A 19,318-nucleotide genomic window follows, 5' to 3' on the forward strand; every position below is an offset into this window, starting at 1 on the left:
CCCACTACAAAAAGGATGTGGACACATTGGATAGGGTCCAGTGGAGGGCAACCAAAATGATTAGGGGGCTGGAGCATATGACCTATGAGAAGAGGCTGAGGGAGTTGGGTCTGTTTAGTCTGCAGAAGCAAAGAGTGAAGGGGGATTTGATAGCAGCCTTCAACTTCCTGAAAGGAGGTTCCAAAGAGGATGGAGAGAGCCTGTTCTCAGTAGTGACAGATGGGAGAACAAGGAGCAATGGTCTCAAGTTGTGGTGGGAGAGGTCCAGGTTGGATATTAGGAAAAACTATTTCACTAGGAGGGCAGTGAAGCACTGGAATGGGTTACCTAGGGAAGTAGTGGAGTCTCCATCCCTAGAGGTGTTTAAGTCTCGGCTTGACAAAGCCCTGGCCGAGTTGATTTAGCTGGGATTGGCCCTGCCTAGAGCAGGGGGCTGGACTTGAGGACCTTCTGAGGTCTCTTCCAGCTGTATAGTTCTATGATTCTATGATCAAGAATATAACTGAGAGGAACTGTCTTCTATGTGATCATGCATCTGATGTAGGTGCATGTTTTCTGCAATATTTACTGTCCCCACTTAGGAGACACTAGTATAAACTTGTCCCTTGAACTAGCCAGCAGCTGGCTCAAACACCCACATTGATGCATCAAACAAAACAAAAAAATCACTCTTCCTAGTTTTGCTCTCATAGTTTTTTCTCCTTTTTCAGTCATTCAATTTTATAACATTTCACAATTACCTTACTTATACATACGTCTGATCAACCTTCCCTTGAGGTCAGTGCCTAAGTCCCCAGTCTTGTTCCCACTACAAAATGAAATGCTTTTTTATTTTTAACATCTAAGAAGTAGAGAGATATAGCTATTATGAAATAGAGATATGCTTATTAGTAAAGTTTAATAAAACAAGTAGTTTCCATTGCAAGGTGCTAAGGAATTGGGAGTAGACATTTTCTTCTTTAGCTGAGAAAACTGGTTATCTTTAAATTGCTACATGATAAACATACTGTGCAACTTTGTATTAGTATGCCTAATGCTTTTGGGCCTAAATGAGGAGAAATGCAAGCACTGTAAGAAAGTGAGGGAGATGTAGTCTGTGTAGGAGACTAAATTATTGGCCAGTCTATTCTGATTCAGGGCCCAATTTTTGGCTTCTGCTAGTATACTGAGAGTAGAAATTCTGGATGCTGAATTTTCTGATAGAAGCCATCACCTAGCAAAGACATGCTTCCATGATGTAGATCTAAAGGATGTGTAGTGAGAATCACTTTGCTGATGCTCACTGGTATTTCACTTCTGCCTTTAATGGAATCAGGATTTGGCTGGACTGCAGCAGGATATACAATAGTATATTACACGATATTCACTGTGGCCTGAACAAGTGAGGACATTTCCCAAAAAGCAGAGCTCCTATTTAACAGCCAGAATAACATCTGCCTTTAGGAAGAGCTTCTACTAAGGAAACAGAGCAATTGGGCACCTAGGACCTCTATAAGTCTATTTTTTAGGTGACTAAATACAAGCTGAGCTGTTAGTTCCAGATTTCTTAAGTGACTTGAGATGGATATATTTCTGTACCCAGTGCAATAAATTGTACCTGTTTAGGAACTGAATTTAATAAACTGAACATCTGAATGACTGAAACATGACCTAGTGCATATTCCTTATGCTTTGCAGATAGATAAACACTAAGGCTAAGGTTCATGACTGGGGCAGGTTTTTGGGATGTGGGCTCCAGCTGGGAACTGCTTACCTCAGGTGGCTCCTGGGTGGTAGGGCTAAGGCAGGCTCACCCCTATCCTGCCCCTGCACCACTCCTCAAAACAGCCAGCAATCTCTGCCCCAGGTCCTGTTGTGCCCTGACTCTGCTTGGTGGAAATAGAATACAAAGTGGGAGAGAAGGCATCCTGACAGCGCCCCCTCCCCTGCCCTGCACAGAAAGCAGGAGGCTCCAGAGGGGACAGCACCAAGGCAAAGGGAAGGAGATATGCAACAGTCGGGGGGAAGGTGGGAAGAGGGAAAGGGGAAGGGCAGTTGAAGTGCCAGCACTTGATAAGTCTCTTGGCCAAACCAGTTAGGATCAGAGACACCAAGAACTACCAGTAGATCCCAATCTACTGGTTGGCGATCACTGCACTAGGGGAAACCTATACCTTGGAAACTGGGCAATAAAATGTCTGCCTGGAGTGACCACTCATGGTTAGAGAATGAGTGGTTGAGTTGTTCTGCCAAGTCATTGTGAGGAATGAGGCTTGCAGAGCAATGTTGTTGGTGATGCAGAATTCCCAAAGTGCCAAAGCTTCCTGGCACAGGGGAGAGAAGTGAGCCTCACCCTCCTTGTTGACACCTTCCTTTGCTGTGGTGTTGTCCGTGAACATTTCCCTGCACATGCTCCCCTCCATGGCCCCCAAATATCTGGCAAGCCAGGTGAATGGCATTCAATTCCCATACATTTATAATGAAGGCCCAGCTTGGCCTGGGACCACAGGCCTTGATTCTGTGGTCCCCCCATCCTAGATGTGTCTGTCACCAGGGACCATGAGGGGTCTAGCTTACAGAAGGGTACTCCCAAGCACACTACCGAGAGCTGCAGGGTCCTTCGCCAGTTTGTAGACCTGTGCCAGCCATGCTTAGAGGGGCCAGAGAGAAAGGCAGGATATGTGCCCCAGCTATGTGCCCGAGCTATGCAGGCTGCCATGTGCCCCAGCAATGGTAAGCATTCCTGGATGATATCATGGGGAAATGCTGGAGGCTGAGGATGAAGGCGCTCAGGGCCTGGAAGCATGTATCTGGGAGACATGCTCTGTCCATCATGGAGTCCAATAAGCTCCCTATGAATTCTATGCATTAAGTGGGAACCAAAGTGAATCTAAAATCAGGATAAAGCCAAACCTCTGGAGCATGTTGCATGCTAACGTGACCTGTCCCAGAGTCCGTTTGTAGGAACTGGTTTTGATGAGCTAATTGGCCAGATAGGAAAACACCTGGACACCATGCTTGCACAGGAATGCCACCACCACTGCTGTGCATTTTGCAAAGACTCTGGGAGCAGTAAAGAGGCCAAAGGGTAGCATCTAAAACTGGTAATGCTGGTCCCAGACCAAAAACCTTAAGAACCTTCTGTGGGAGGGGATAATGGATATGTGGAAAGATTCATCCTTCATGTCAAGGGCAACTTACCAGTCCCCCAGATCAAGGGATGGAATGATGGTGGCCAGAGATGCCATGCGAAAACATGATTTCCTGATATATATATGTTGAGATTCCATATGTCCAAAATAGGCCTGAGACCTTCCTTGGCCTTTGGGATAAAGGAGGAACAGGAATAGAACTCCTTGCCCCTGAACAGCCACACAACTTCCTCTATCACTCCCAAAGCTAGGAGCCTCCCTCCTGTATGAGAAGCTGCTCATGAGGATGGTCCCTCAGGGGGGAGATAAGTGGTGCTGGTATACTCCTGGGTTGGTAGGGCTTGAGCCCACAACCATGGGGTCCCTAGGCCAATCCCCTAACCCCTTAGGCCACTTGAGAGCCCACCACACCTGCACCTTCAGGGCACCTCTTATCCTGCTTTCCTACTGGGGCAACTGGCAGTGACGCTCCCCAGGCCAAGCATGGCAGAAGTGGGACAGACTATTCCCAAAGGGGAAGAGATATTCAGAGTAGGTGCTAGTGTGAGGTCTCCGGGGGCACCGTCAAAAAGCAGGCTTAGGACCCTGCAGTTGCTTTAGGGGGCAGAGCAGAGGTGGATATTCAGGCTCTTAAGCATAGCCCAGGCATCCTTGAGACTGTACAGGCATGAGTCCGTTGCTTCCGTGAAAAACCCTACACAGTCAAAAGGCAAGGCCTGAATGGTGGTCTGTAGCTCAGGTGGAATGCCTGACACCTGCAACCATGCCGAATGCCTTACGGTGATGGCTGTGGCATCCAAATCAACAGAGTGCAGGATGATTTGCAAAGCCATATGGGAAACCACCCTGCCCTCACTGAGGATAGCAGAGAATTCAGAGCAAGAGTCCTGCAGCCGCAGTTCCTTGAATTTATCTAAGGTGCACCATGAATTATAGGCATATGTACTAAGGACTACCTGCTGGTTAGCCACCCATAACTGCAGACCCCTGGTGGCATAGACTTTTCTCCCAAAGAGGTCCAGTGTTTTTGGGCTCCTCAGCCTTGGTGTTCCTTATGATTGGCTGTATGGATCACAAATGTACCGAGCTGCAGATGTGTAAAGAGGTGCTCATCTCCCTTTTGGGGGTACAAAGTTATCAACCACTTTTCCCATGGGTGGGATGGATGCCAGCATCTGCCACAGCACCTTGGTAGTGGTACTGATGGACTTAATGAGCGACAGCACCATCCTGGAAGGCCCCTATGCCAAGAGGATATCCATCATGGGATCTGACTCCTGCATCACTTTCTCTGCTTGTAATTACAGATTCTGTACCACCCTGCATATTAAGTCCTGGTGGACTCTGAGACCCATGGGAGGGAGGTGAAGGATGTACCAGCCACCACCTCATCAGGACCAGAGCCTCCGTATTGATGCAAATTGATGATGGGGACAAGGAAGGGAGGTGGCTCAGCTGTGGGCTTTGCTGCATCTGTGTCAACACCAGGACAGACAGCACCTGAGGTGTTCTTTCTGTGGGAACTGGTACCATGGTAGCAGAGGGAAGGCCCCTGGGCACTGACACTACCGAAGTCAGCTTTGATGACTCCGGTGGCAGGCCCAATGAGTCCAAAAGGGCCAGTTTATGGGCACCTGCCACTGAGGTGGAAAGGACTGTCCTGCTAGCACTTCCTGGTGCTGTGAACGCGAGTGGAACTAACTGCAAGAAGATGCTGATGACTCCTCCCATCGAATATTTGGTGCCAGTCTGGGGGGAGGGGAGGGGAATGGGGAGAACCTCATGGTGCCAGGGAGACACTAAGTCTCTGGTCAGTGTGATCAGTTTGCAGTGTTGTTGGGGTGGTGCCACTACCTGCGCTGGAACTGTCAGTGCCATGGTCAAGGCCACAAGTGTCAATGCTGGTGGCATCTGTACCATGGGGGCTGGTGTCACTCAGTGGCACCGACTGCACGTGTGGCTAATGGTGCTGTGTCCAACAGTGCCAGGGTAACATGTCTGGCACTAACAGTGCCATTGGCACCTGGAGTGTTGATGAGGATCATGGTGGCAAAAGTACCTGCGCCGAAGACAAGATTCCTACCATCGGTGAAGCTATGTGCAGCATGGGAATGTTCTTTTGGTGATGATGAACAAGCCGTCATCCCAATGAGGTCCTTGGCAGCCTCAAAGTTATTCGGTACAGATGAAAGGTTTATGTCCTCTTCCAGCCAGTCCCTATCAGGGGAGATCACAACCACTGGGCTCCACAGATGGTGGCATTGCCAAAGGCAGAGGGTCTTTATATGGTGCCTTCAGCAGTGACCTGCCCCTGTCTGCCGCTTTCCTGGCTGGCATGGGAAATTGGGAGTGGTGCCAGGTGCATGACCCCCACATGATGGGGAGACTGGTGCCTATGGCTTAAATACTTCTTCAGAGCTGGGTCATGCACCAATGCCACTGCACTATGCACCACCAGTGCCAGGGACGGCTGCAGTGCTGCCTCCATTAAGAGGAGCTTAAGTTGGTGTTCCCTCTCCTTTTTGATCTAGGGACAAAAGCGCTACAAATCGGGCACATTTCTGTTAGGAGACCCTCACCCAGACATTTGAGGCAGTCAGCGTGAGGATCACACTTTGGCATAAGCAATCTGCAGCCCTCACACACTTTAAAGTAAACCCTTGGGAGAGTGGCATGACCCAAAGCTGGGGCTACAGTAGGGGGAAAAACCCCTAATCACACAAACTCTGTACATCAACTAAGGAAGTAACTTCTAAACACTAACTAGAACTATGTCAATAGGAGGGTAATCAAGACGTTTGCAAAGCAAGAGATTGAAGCTGTTCCAGCAACTATCATGACTGGTAAGAAAGAACTGAGATGGGCAGAAGAGATTGGCTGTGCCTTATGTGCACCGTTGCAGCAGACAGGCCGGAGGCTTCACAGCTGGCCTTACAGATACCACTTAAAGGGCTGTGTCTACACTGGCATGAATTTCCGGAAATGCTTAAAACGGAATACTATTCCGTTTTCAGTTTTTCCGGAAAAGGAGCGTCTACATTGGCAGGCTGCTTTTCCGGAAAAGCCCTTTTTCCGGAAAAGCGTCTGTGGCCAATGTAGACGCGCTTTTCCGGAAAAGAGCCCCGATCACCATTTTCGTGATCGGGGCTTTTTTTTCTGGAAAAGACTACTGGGCTGTCTACACTGGCCCTTTTCCGGAACAGTGTTCCGGAATAAGGACTTATGCCCAAGTGGGAGCAGAATAGTTTTGCCGGAATAGTGGCTGATTTTGTATAGTAGAACATCGTTGCTTTTCCGGAAATTCAAGGGCCAGTGTAGACAGCTCACAGCTTATTCCGGAAAAGCGGCTGATTTTCCGGAATAAGTGGCCCAGTGTAGACACAGCCCTTGGGTAAAAGCACCCACTTATCGGAATGAACAGGAGCGATCACTGGAAGAAAAAACATAGTAATAAAACTGGTACAGCTCTAACCCTGCTACGTGTACAGATCAAATTAAACATATTCAACTAATTATTTTCACTACTTAGTGCGCCAATCACGTATCAATTTGATAGAAATGTAGCCGTGTTAGTCTGGGGTAGTTGAAGCAAAATGCAGGACAACGTAGCACTTTAAAGACTAACAAGATGGTTTATTAGATGATGAGCTTTCATGGGCCAGACCCACTTCCTCAGATCAAATAGTGGAAGAATATGGTTGTGACTACTTTCTTCCACTATTTGATCTGAGGAAGTGGGTCTGGCCCACGAAAGCTCATCACCTAATAAACCATCTTGTTAGTCTTTAAAGTGCTACATTGTCCTGCATGTTGTATCAATTTGAAGCATTGGAAGCCTCAATTTTCATTTTCCTCTTGGTTAGTGAGAAGCGCTGCCCGGGACGGAAACTCTGTGGCGAGGGTGTTTCTGCGGAGGGGAGACTCTCCTGACATCCGTTCCTCGACAGCTGCGAGGTGTTTCGGCTCCTGTGCGTGTGGTGGCGTCGCAGAGGCCGCTCCTCGAGGATCCGGGAAAGAAACCCCTCGCCAGACGGAGCTGCAGCCCAGGTGCCCGCAGGAAGAGGGCGCCTCTAGCTCCCTCCTTGAGGAAAAGCGGCGAGCGGCTGTCGTCGGGAGCCCGCGTCCGTCCTCCTGCTCGATGTGGGCTGCTCCAACGTGACCACCCCGGGGAGCCCTGCAGGGGCGAGCTGGGCTGCGGGTGGCTCAAGACAACATCTGCCCCCCCTCCCCCCCCCCAAACACCATCCCTCAGCCACCCAACGGCTTCTGCCGCTGCCGGGCGGGCGGGCGCGAGCGGCTCTCGGGGATGCCTCAGCGGATGGCGCGTGGCGAGGGCCGGGGGCCCGAGGGGCTCCCCTGCACGTAGGCGCCGCACGGAGCAGTAAGTGGCCCGGAGGCGAAGCGCCCGGCTGGGGTGGGCTGGCAGGGGAGGAGGGAGGCGGGCCGGGTGGGGGAGGGAGCGGGCCGGGCGGGAGGCGGAGCGGCGGGAGGAGGCAGCGCTTGGAGCCGGGCACTCGGGAAGCGAAGGCGGATTAAAATGGCCACCGGCAGCTCCGGGGAGCGGCCCCGGCAGCTCCTGTCGCGTCCGCTCGGCCCGGCCCGCTCCTGATGGGGACGAGAGGCCAGCGGAGCCTGGAAGCAGCAGCGGCGGCGGCGGCTGAGCGCGGTGCCCGCCGGGCCGCAGCGGGGGAGCCGGCCAGGGGGGTTCCTGCGGGAGCCGCAGCCCCGGCTATTGAATAATCACTAGCCCGCGCGGGCGGAGCGCGGCCCCCACCCGGTGAGTCCCCCCGCAGCCCGCCCCGCTTTGTCGTCCCTTGTCTCCCCCCGTCGCCAGGCCTCGGCGGCGGTTCCGCTCCCTGTTTCCCAGGGATGCGCCGGGAGCTGCCTCCCTCCATCCGAGCTCTGCCGCCGCCCGGGCTGGGAAAGGGAGCGACGCTGGGGAGCGAGGCCTGGCTCGGGGCGAGCCTGGTATGGCCGGCCCGGGGTGGGCAGGTAATCCCAGCTCTGCTGGCTGGGGGCGAGCCCTGGGAGCGCCGGCAGAGCCGAGGCCCTGCAGCGATGAACCCTCTGCCTGTTGCCCTTTGTTGTTCCAGGCCCAGGAGACGGGCTGGACCGCGGCCCATTCTGCCCCGCGAAGCCTGAGGGCAACACCTTTGTGTTTGGGGTGTGGGGCACCGTGGTGTTTGGCTGCGGGATACTCTCCCACTTGGCCTCTCTGGAAGGAGAGGGAGCCGTATTAAAAGCAAGGAGGAGTTTTCTTCATGTTCCTACAGGGGGTGAGAGAAGATACTTTGGAGGGATCATTTATGGGTGGCTGTTAGAGCTGCAACGCTGGGTATGATAAATTACAGATTTGAGGCACATTCGAGGGAAACTTACATTCTAGGCCACAGTCCTGTAAACTGAAGGTCCAGAATGATCCCTGCACTTGCCTGGAGTATTTGCTTCAGTGCCAGTATTGAATCTTCTTATGTACATAGCCTTGAAAGATCAGGGCTTTAGTTTGGCGTCTTGATGGCTTCACAGAAGTGTTGGGAATGTCTGTGTGAGAAACGTCCTAAAAGGCAGAAATAGGGCCGTGCAAAGAAGGAAAAGATCTTCCTTTTGCTCTTGAAATGTTTCACAGCTAATCTAGGTGAAGAGTTTTCACCAAATAGCATGGTGGTCAAAGACTTGAATGTAGAATTTGCATCATGTCTTTGCGAGTTAGTTCCAAATGGTGTTGTATAATTTTGAGAGAACTTACATGATAGCAAGAAGAAAACTTTTCACTTTTAAGAAAAAAATACAGCTGTATTATATGAAGAGTATCTTTAGTGTCTTCTGTGGCATGCACAGATAGAAAGAAACAGCAGAGCACCACTGACTGGGATTTTGCAGGGTAGTATGTATTGTGTAGGAATTGGACAAGTTCATCTGCACATGCACCTTAACATGCAGTTTTAAATTTTTTTCTTTTGTTGTCCATAGTGGGTTTTTTAATGCATTGAAGCAAATTGGAGGATTGGGCCACAAGAAATGTGATGAGGTTCAACAAGGACAACTGTAGAGTCCTGCACTTGGGACAACAGTGTGCCCTTGTAGCCAAGAAGACTAATGGCATATTAGGTTGCATGAAGAGGAGCATTGCCTGCAGATCTAGAGATGTCATTATTCCCCTTTATTTGGCTCTGGTGAGGCCACATCTGGAGTATTGTGTCCAGTTCGGGGCCCCCCACTACAAAAAGGATGTGGACGCATTGGAGAGGGTCCAGCGGAGGGCAACCAAAATGATTAGGGGGCTGGAGCTTATGACTTATGAGGAGAGGCTGAGGGACTTGGGTCTGTTTAGTCTGCAGAAGCGAAGAGTGAGGAAGGATTTGATAGCAGCCTTCAACTTCCTGAAGGGAGGTTCCAAAGAGGATGGAGAGAGGCTGTTCTCAGTAGTGATAGATGGCAGAACAAGGAGCAATGGTCTCAAGTTGTGGTGGGAGAGGTCCAGGTTGGATATTAGGAAAAACTATTTCACTAGGAGGGTAGTGAAGTACTGGAATGGGTTACCTAGGGAAGTAGTGGAGTCTCCATTCCTAGAGGTGCTTAAGTCTCGGCTTGACAAAGCCCTGGCCAGGTTCATTTAATTGGGATTGGTCCTGCCTAGAGCAGGGGGCTGGACTTGATGACCTTCTGAGGTCTCTTCCAGTTCTGTGGTTCTATGATTCTATGAAATGCAACTTAAACATGTGCTAAGAATGTTGCTGAATCAGGGCCTACATTTTGCCTTGACTTGTTTCAGTTAATGTTTGTAAAATGATGGAGAAAATGATAGAAAGTTCAGGCGTATTTTTCTTCAGGTGTTTGGATGATAAGTTTTAAGCTTTTCAACACCTGAAAGGCCCTGAGAGCTTTTGTAGACATGCTTAGGGTGAATAGTAAAACATTTTGGTGTAGTAACTAGTGATGTGAGTAGTTGAGTGGAGTACTCGACTACTCGCTTTCCACCTCCTGAGCCAGAGGTCAACAGTTTGAGACACCTTCTCTCCCCCTTCCCCTCCCGGAACAGCCACCACCACCTTTGTGATGGATGGATCAGGCACCCTAGGAACAAAGGAAGGATAAGGGACCGAGAATGTAAGGAGGTTGGGGGGCTCCTCCAGTGGTGCAGTGGATAACGTACCTGCCTCCAGAGCCAGAGGTCATCCAGACCTCGCTGTGTCTGTATGAGAGGCAGCAAGGGGCGGTGCTGGGGGGAGCTGGCTTAAAAGGCAGTGGAGTGGGAGAAATGAGGCTGTTCCAGCAAGCAGCCCCTGTCCTTGGCCAGCCCGGACCGCTGTGAATAGGAGCTGCTGAGATGTAGCATTCGTGGCTCGCACCAGTCTGGGACCACTGCACCTCTGCATTTTAGGTGTGGTAAGAGTGCCAGGCTCTTGGTATATTTAAAATGCAGAGGCACAGGGGTACAACTTGTATCGACTCCATGATTAGCCAATGTTAGTAGTAACATTTTCAGTTTTGCTTTTTAGCTGTTTAAAAACATGAGACCCTTGTTAAATGTTCTAGAACAGGCATCATTTATAAACATCTCATTTTATATAAGCTCAATAAACAATGGTAATGCGCACTAAGTGTTAAGTAAAAACATCCAGAATTGTGGCATAAATATTATAAATCTGGGGTGGAGAACCTTTTTTGGATCAGGGGCTACACACAATGAAAAACACCAAATGCTTACTGAAGTGGCCTCCGACTGAGAAGGAGAAAAGACACTCCCTACATTCCCCTCGTGCACCAGAGCCTAGTGGGGCCCAGGCTAGTAGATTTTGTGTGCTCCAACCTGGCAGCCTTGGGAGCTGGAGGCTGCATCTGGCCCTGGGACCTTAGGTTCCTTGCCCCTGCTGTAAATTAACAAGACTTGCTTCTTACAGTGTTTCAAGGATTAGTCTAACTAAATGGTATAGGGCACAGGTGGGGAACCTCCAGCCAGAGGGAGGTTCATCATGGTTAGCTTCTGGCAGGCTGCCAGATGCTTTGTTTACCTGAGTGTCTGCAGGCATGGAGCCCTGCAGCTCCCAGTGGCCATGGTTGATTCCTGGCTGATAGGAGCTGCGGGAAGTGGTGGCCCAGCCTGTGCTGCTTCCCATAGCTCCCATCGGCCAGGAATGGCAAACCGATACTGGGAACTGTGGGCTCCATGCCTGCAGTTGGTTAGGTTAAAAAAAGCATGTGGTAGCCCACCAGTGGTAGTTAACTCTGACAAAATGCTTGCAGCAGGTACGTTAGGGGTTCCTTACCCCTGGTGTAGGAAGAATAGTTTATATAAGTATTTCTGTCTCCTGTGGGTTATAAGCCTTCAAAACATGATCTTGGGGAGCCCTCACATGATTATCCTAGTAAAACCAAGATAGTTAAGTAATAATACAGTTATATGCAGGGCTTGCCGAGCGGCGGCGAGCCCTGCTCGCCAGCTGCATGGTTCTGCTCATGTGCAGATCGCTCTGCGCCGGCTCTTCCACGGGCAAGTAGATTACACTATTTGTCAAGCCCTGGTTATATGTAACTTTCTTAACTTTAAGTGTACTGTGCTATGAAACACATATCCGAAGAGTCTTTTTGTTAAGGAGAACTGAATAATCAAGTCTTATGTTGTAGCAGATGTGGCCATATTGCATCCTCCAGTGCAAATATTCTGCAAGTCTTCCAGTTTATATCCATTACCAGCCAAGAAGAAGTGCTGGTTTCATGTTCTTCTTCAGAATGTGTACACTTAAACAGAGACAAAACAAATGTCTGTTGTTAAAGTTAGATAACAGGAGTATGTAGCAGCAGACAGCAATAATGAGGCACTATTTGTATACACAGCTAAAGCTCACAATGTTTAATTGAGTATATGTAACAGTTAAGATGATTACTACTTTTGAAAATTCCTAGCATAAATCACATCACTTGAGTCATAATTCCAGAGCCTTTGTCTTCTCCGGAGTGTTTTTTACCTATTGAAAATGTGTAGTCTTGTGGCACCTTAGAAACTAACAAAAATATATCTCTAAGGGTATGTCTACACTACCCCTCTAGTTCAAACTAGCGGGGGTAATGTAGTCATCAGCAGTTGCAAATGAAGCCCGGGATTTGAATTTCCCGGGCTTCATTTGCATGAAGCAAGCCGGCGCCATTTTTAAATGCCAGCTAGTTCGGACTCCGTGCCGCGCGGCTACACGCGGCATGGACTAGCTAGTTCAGATTAGGCTTCTAATCCGAACTAGCTGTACGCCTCGTGGAACGAGGTATACAGCTAGTTCGGATTAGAAGCCTAATCCGAACTAGCTAGTCCGTGCCGCGTGTAGCCGTGCGGCACGGGGTTCGAACTAGCCGGCATTTAAAAATGGCGCCGGCCGGCTTCATGCAAATGAAGCCCGGGAAATTCAAAACCCGGGCTTCATTTGCAACTGCGGATGACTACATTACCCCTGCTAGTTCGAACTAGCGGGGTAGTGTAGACATACCCTAAGATGCTGCAGGACTACTCATTGTTTTTAAAGTTACAGACTAACATGGCTACCCCTCTGAGACTTTCTACCCATTAGTGTGCCAAGCATCAGATCTCCGCTGCAGAGAAGATGTAGTGCAGGGGTGGGCAAAAAGGCCACTGCAGGCCGGATCTGGCTCACCAAGCGAGTTGATTTTGGCCTGCAGAGACCCTGCCACTTCCCCCGCCCCCAAGCCAATGAGCCATGCCTCTGGTAGTGGGAGGAGACTTCCCATGCTCCTCCACCCCAGGCCAATCTGGGCCTGGGGGTGAGGGAGTGTGCGGTGCTTCAAAGTGCCGTGTGCTCCTGGCAGGGCGGAGGAAACTTTGTGCTCTTCCCTCTGAACCCTAGACCCTAATCTGCCTGGGGGCAGGGGAGTGGCAAGGCCTCTGTGGGCTGGATCTGGCCTGCAGAGGCCCTTTTCCCATCCCTGACCTAGAAGGAACCTCCAGCTGTTCAGAATAGCTGGTGGTTCTCTCTTGGGGTGGGCAAAGACTTTGTACTCTCCCCCAATCAGGGTCTGTGGGTGGGGAAGCACGGAAGTGTCCTGACCCCGCCTCTTCTGCCTGAGGCCCCACCCCTTCCAGAGGGTTCTGGGGCCACTTAAAAAATTTCTGAAGTGGCCCCAGTCAAAAATTAATTGCCCACCCCTGATGTAGTGAGTGTGTCCACCAGAGAAAATAAACCCTCAGGAAAAAGAATAGCATCTTATCTGCTATTTATTTGTCCCCTGATCCCTTAACTCCGTTTATCTGAAGAAGTGGGTTGTTCCCAGGAAAGTGCATGATACCGTCTACATTTTTTTGTTAGTTTCTAAGGTGATGCAAAACTATTTGCTGTTTAAGTTTATTCAGTTACAGACTAACCTGTCTACCCCTCTGAATCTAATCTAGTATCTTTCAGAGGTAGTTTTTTACGTCTACTAAAAGTTCTTAACATTTGACACATTTATTCCATTTCCCAACAGTTAGTATTTTGATTGTTTCTGAGGCTCATTAATAGTTCACTTCTGAAGATTGAAAAGGGAGCTGCTAATTTACATGCAGGTTCAGACTTCTAAATAGTAGAGAAAGGATGTTCTTCTGGAGTCTAGAATATTATGTTGTTCTTTTTTTAAGAAGAGCTTTAGGATTCGAAGATACTGGTCACACTAATGTTTGATAGCGTTTTAAGCTATGCATTAAGAACAGACTTGTAAATATTTTTATTTTTGAATCGTTGAATTTTATTGAAGAAATATTGAAGCATTGATGTAAGTTAATAATACTACTTTGTAATTTTATTAAATAATTTAATACTAGCTGAGGTAGACTGAAACCTTATGATATAAATAAAAAGATCCTTCAGGATTGCTGATATCTAATATCATTAGTTGATTCATGATGTTTTTCAGTAATTAGTTTTAGTGTTTAGTGTAAGCACTGAGTAGAGAATGGGAAGTCTCCTCCCACTGCCAGAGGCATGGCTCATTGGCTTGGGGGTGGGGGGAGTGGCAGGGTCTCTGCAGGCCAAATCAACTCGCTTGGTGAGCCAGATCTGGCCTGCGGAGGCCTTTTTGCCCACCCCTGCACTACATCGTCTCTGCAGCGGAGATCTGATGCTTGGCACACTAATGGGTAGAAAGTCTCAGAGGGGTAGCCATGTTAGTCTGTAACTTTAAAAACAATGAGTAGTCCTGCAGCATCTTAGAGATATATTTTTGTTAGTTTCTAAGGTGCCCCAAGACTACTCGTTTTCAATAGGTAAAAAACACTCCAGGGAAGACAAAGGCTCTGGAATTATGACTCACGTGATGTGATTTATGCTAGGAATTTTCAAAAGTAGTAATCATCTGAACTGTTCCAAGAATTGAGGAAGAAGGGATCTCTCACAATAGGGGGTTTTTGTGCAAAAAGGCACCATCTACACAGCGCTTTTTTGCGCAAAAACCTCTTCTGCAAAAAGGATCGGAAGAGGATATGCAAATGAGCGCGCCATCTGTATTTCCTCTTCCGGAAAAAGTTCGTAGTGTAGCCATAGCCTTAGGGAAGTGATTATTCCCCTTTTATTTGGCACTGGCGAGGTCACATCTGGAGTATTGTGTCCAGTTTTGGACCCCCATTACAGAAAGGATGTGGATGCATTGGAGAGAGTCGAGCAAAGGGCAACGAAATGGTTAGGGGGTTGGAGCATATGACTTTTAGGAGAGGCTGAGGGATTTGGACTTATTTAGTCTACAGAAGACATGAGTGAGAGGGGATTTGATAGCAGCCTTTAACTACCTGAAGAGGGCTTCCAAAGAGAATAGAGAAAGAGGGTATTCTCAATGGTGACAGATGACAGAATGAGGAGCAACGGTTTCAAGTTGCTGTGGGGGAGGTCTAGGTTGGATATTAGGAAAAACTTCTTCACTAGGAGGGTGGTGAAGCACTGGAATGGGTTGCCTAGGAGGTGTTGGAATCTCCATCCCCAGAGGTTTTTAAGGCCCAGTGTGACAAAGCCCTTACTAGGATGATTTAGTTGGGATTGGTCCTGTTTTTAGCAGTGAGTTGGATTTGGTGACCTCTGAGGTGTGTTCCCTATGATTTTATGATTTGTGGCTATCTTTTTTTAACTTAATCCAAAGATTTGGTCAAAATTCAATTATCTCTAACAAGGAGCCGTTGCTAAGCTAAGTACACAGTCAAATTTGTCTGATTTTTGTTTGATAGCTGGGTTGAAGGTCAACTGGTTGGATAGACAGAAAATATTTAATTTGGTTAAATAGAAGGCAGGTTAAGACCATTTAAGTTTAAATTTAAGTTCATGGAAATACTACTTTATACTTGATCTATATGGGTGGATAAAAAGTTGCAGGAAAATAAGATTTTAATGGTTTTAGTGTATAAGATAAAAATAGTCTAACATATACAATTTCAGTTACTTTAGCATTAGCATTGGCTAAAGCAGAGATGGGGAGATGTTTTGAGAAAAGGCAATATGTACGGGTAATAACTATGCTTTATCTGATTCTCTCCTTCAAGTTAATAGTGGTTTTTCCTGTTGACTTCAGCGGTAGTTGGTTTCTGCTTTTGTTTGGCAAGGCATCTATTTTGAGAAAACCTATGATAAGCTTTTCTTTTCACGTAGTGGTGTTTCAAATTTTTAAAATTTGGTTGCGTGGTCCCTTGTGGCTTAGTTAGCAACATTGGGCTGAGCGCTATATATTCATTCTAAACTTAGTGAACCAGTGTGCCTTGATTTTTGGATTTTCAGTATGCACAGGCTTCTTAACTCCTAAAATGGGCACCCTATTTGTTATACTTGACTACTGCAGTTTTTTTGCATTTTGGAAGACACTTCCTCTTCCTAAATTAACTTTGCTCAGGATTGTAAATATTTGAGGAAATGGACATAGCTCAGTGGTTCTCAACCTTTTGAATTCATCACTCCTTTCAAATACAAAACCGCTTAGTGTTACTCCTTATAAATTAAAAATACTTTAAAATATATTCAATACCTTTGTAAATGCTAGCAGCCAAGTGGTTTTTCGTGTGGAGGTTGACAGCTTGTGTCCCTCCATCATTTAAATAACCTCTTGACCCAATGTTTCTTCTAATTTTTTCCATCCATGTGCAAAATTTATTCTGCATTTTGTTATGCGTACTAAGTCATGTGCAGATGTGCACCGCCAATAGAAACACATGCTGCTGGCTGTGGGAGGTTGTGGGAGCTTTGCTAGTCAGCTGGATGGCATTTGACTTTCTCCTGGGAAATTACCCAAGTGCTCACTTTGCAGTAAATGTTGCTTATGGCATCCTAAGGGGTTCTGACCATGGTTCCCTCTAAGCTGCATGGGACATGTCCCTCCCTACCGGCTGAGAGAGACTCACTGCTCTGCCCTCAGCAGGGAGCTGCTCAGCCAGGCAGCTCCATGCATGAATCCTGAGCCTGTGGCAGGGCGGGGCTCATTAAGCAGCTGGCAGGCTGTGCTGCCATGCAGCTTAGAGGGAACCTTGGTCCTGACTGCTAGCTGAGAACCTGTGATATACCCAGTGCCCTTCAACTGACTATATGCATTATAGTTTCTCTTTGGGTATGTCTAGACTGCATCCTTCTGTCTGCAGAGGGATGCAGATTAGGCAGGTCGACATTGCAAATGAGGCTCCCTTATGCCCCTGCAAGGAGGTTTACAGGATCTGTTGAAAAAGGCTTTCTTTCTCGACAGATCCCCCTCTGGACTGCCACTTTTTGCCAAAAAAGTGCTGAGTTGGCAAAATGCAGTGGCTATTTTTATAGCTAAATTTATAGCTAAATCTCTGCCTCATTTGCAATGTCGACCTGCCTAATCTGCAACCCTCTGCCGACAGAGGGATGCAGTCTAGACATACCCTTTGAGTGTGAGGCATTGATAAGTTGAGACTGGATATGTTGTTAAATAAAAGTCTTATACATACGTATTGGGTACAGAGAAAAAAACCGCCACTTAATTTCTTTCCTCCAGCTCTCCCTGATTTTTTCTTATTTTGTAGCTGTATTAGAAGCTACTTAACCATGGCTGGTGATATTTTTTTTTTTTTTGGTGGGTTGGTCTGAATTTTTATTTCTAGTTTGTATGTATTTTTAAAACTAAGTCATGGAATTCCCTTGAGTTCAACAGCCCAACTAAGCAGTAGGGATGTGATAGTGTAACCATTTACATGGTTAACTGATGAGCCTGGGATCATAGTTTAACATGCACAGTTACATGCATCCCTCCTCCCCCACGCTGCTGCCTCTGATACAGGGGCAGCAGTGTTGGTGCGGGGGGACAGGCAGGAGCTGATATGCATGGGGAACTTATTGCCTCCCCGCTGCTGAAATTTTCAGTATATACACGTTTACATAAATAAATGCTTTTGAACATCCCTACTATGCAGGCAAATGGTACTAAAGGAGGAGGTGGTAGTAGGTTTCTTCTCTAGTGCTACTGACTGCTACTGGAGTGAACTTCCAGGCACTGGGTAGGAATTTTAAAATATTTCTCCATGGTTTTCATTGGTTTCTATTGGGGAAAAAAAATAAAGGACACTTTGTTTAAAACAATGTTGTTGTTGACTCTTGGCACTTCTTGCTATAAGCATGTGACTCTTCCCTCTTTTCCATGACCGAACAGTGATTATTTTCAAATGATTTACTATGACCAATGGGCTATAATATTAATTTAGCAAAATATTTTATAATTGCACTTGCCTTGGAGATAAAGTAGGAAACTCTATTGACAAGTTTGCCATGTGTATAATAGGTTTTTGGCAGCCTCTAAAACTGAGCTATTTTAATCATTTCCAAACTTACAGTTTTAAAAAAATGTGATGAGTTTTTTTACTCCAGTATGGTAAAATACATTACTAGGTAGTATAATTCTTCACAGATTTTTGTTTTCAATATCTTTATTAGGGCTCTCGATTAATCACAGTTAACTCATGCTATGAACTCGAATTGTGATTAAAAATTAATTACGGTTAAACATTAAAATACTAATTGAAACTTTAGATATTTTGAACGCTTTTCTACATATTTGTTATTGATTTCAATCACAATGCAAAATAAAAAGTGTACAGTGTTCACTTTATATATTTGATTGCAAGTATTTTCACTGTAAAAATGTTTTAAAAATAGCATTTTCATGCAAGTGCTGTAGTAGAATATCTTTGCGAAAATGCAATTTACAAATGTCATTTTTTACTACCTAATGGCACTCAATCAAAACAATGTAACATTATAGAGCCTATAAATCCATTCAGTCCTACTTCTTGTTCAAACATTCACTCAGACAAACAAGTGTCTTTACACTTGCAGGAGATAATGTTGCCCACTTCTTAACAATGTCACCTGATAGTGAGAACAGGCATTCACATGGCACTGTTGTAGCCTGCATTGCAAGATATTTACGTGTCAGATGTGCTAAAGATTCACAAGTCTCGTCATGCCTCAGTTACCGTTCCAGAGGACATGTGTCCATGCTTATGACAGGTTCTACTTGATAATAGTCTAAAGTAGTGCAGATCAATTCTTGTTCATTTTCATCATCTCTGCCTGATCCCACCAGCAGAAGGCTTATTTTCTTTTTTGGTAGTTCAGATTCTATAGGTTCTGCATAGGAGTTTTGTTGAGACTTCTGAAAGCATGCTTCCTATCTCATCTCTCCGGTCTTGGAAGGTATTACTTATTCTTAAACCAGCAATTCAGGTCTTTCAAATTCCATATTGAGGCATATATATATTAATGTTGTCTTGGCATAGCTATTTCCATCTGCTCTAAGTGCCATATGCTGAATCATTAATACTATTTACTGCAGCAACTAGCTTTCACTGGGGACTTTGCACCCAGTTCATCCCCTGCTTAGTTTGAGTTAAGATAAAATCGTAAAATATTTTGAATCCATTTAACACTTCATTATGTTAAGCAGTTTGATGCACAAGAATTCTCTGGTAATGTATTTGAACCATTGCACTGTAAAAAGCGCTTTGTTCTGGTTTTCTGTTTAGTGGCTGACTACTAGGGCCTGCTGCGGGCAAAGGACTGCTCCAGACTTGTGCAGAGCCAGAAGGGGCATTGGGGGGAGGACAAGGGGGAAGCCGGCAGCCTCTCCCCATCTGCTGCTTCCAGCCCTGCATGGGGCTACTGACTCTCAGCCTGCAAGCCTATGTGGGCTAGGAGCCGGTTGCTCTTCCCCTGCCCCCTTGCTGC

The 19,318-nt window shown here is 46.9% G+C and overlaps 1 protein-coding gene across 10 annotated transcripts in view; it reads left to right on the plus strand.

Annotated features, from left to right (window-relative positions):
- Positions 1–19,318, plus strand: part of WDFY3 (WD repeat and FYVE domain containing 3) — a 314,732-nt gene that overhangs the window by 13,210 nt on the left and 282,204 nt on the right. For 8 of the 10 annotated variants that reach the window (XM_075929520.2, XM_075929526.2, XM_075929524.2 and 5 more), the window contains exon 1: positions 7,619–7,908. The exons of 1 other annotated variant lie outside the window; for it this stretch is intronic. The gene's annotated coding sequence lies outside the window, so the exon portion shown is untranslated. Of the gene's footprint in view, positions 1–7,167; positions 7,513–7,618; positions 7,909–19,318 lie in introns of those variants that run through there. One more of the 10 variants, XM_075929521.2, reaches the window with a different exon arrangement.

Source organism: Pelodiscus sinensis, chromosome 4, assembly GCF_052426305.1.
Source record: "Pelodiscus sinensis isolate ZL-2025 chromosome 4, ASM5242630v1, whole genome shotgun sequence".
Taxonomy (NCBI): domain Eukaryota; kingdom Metazoa; phylum Chordata; order Testudines; family Trionychidae; genus Pelodiscus; species Pelodiscus sinensis.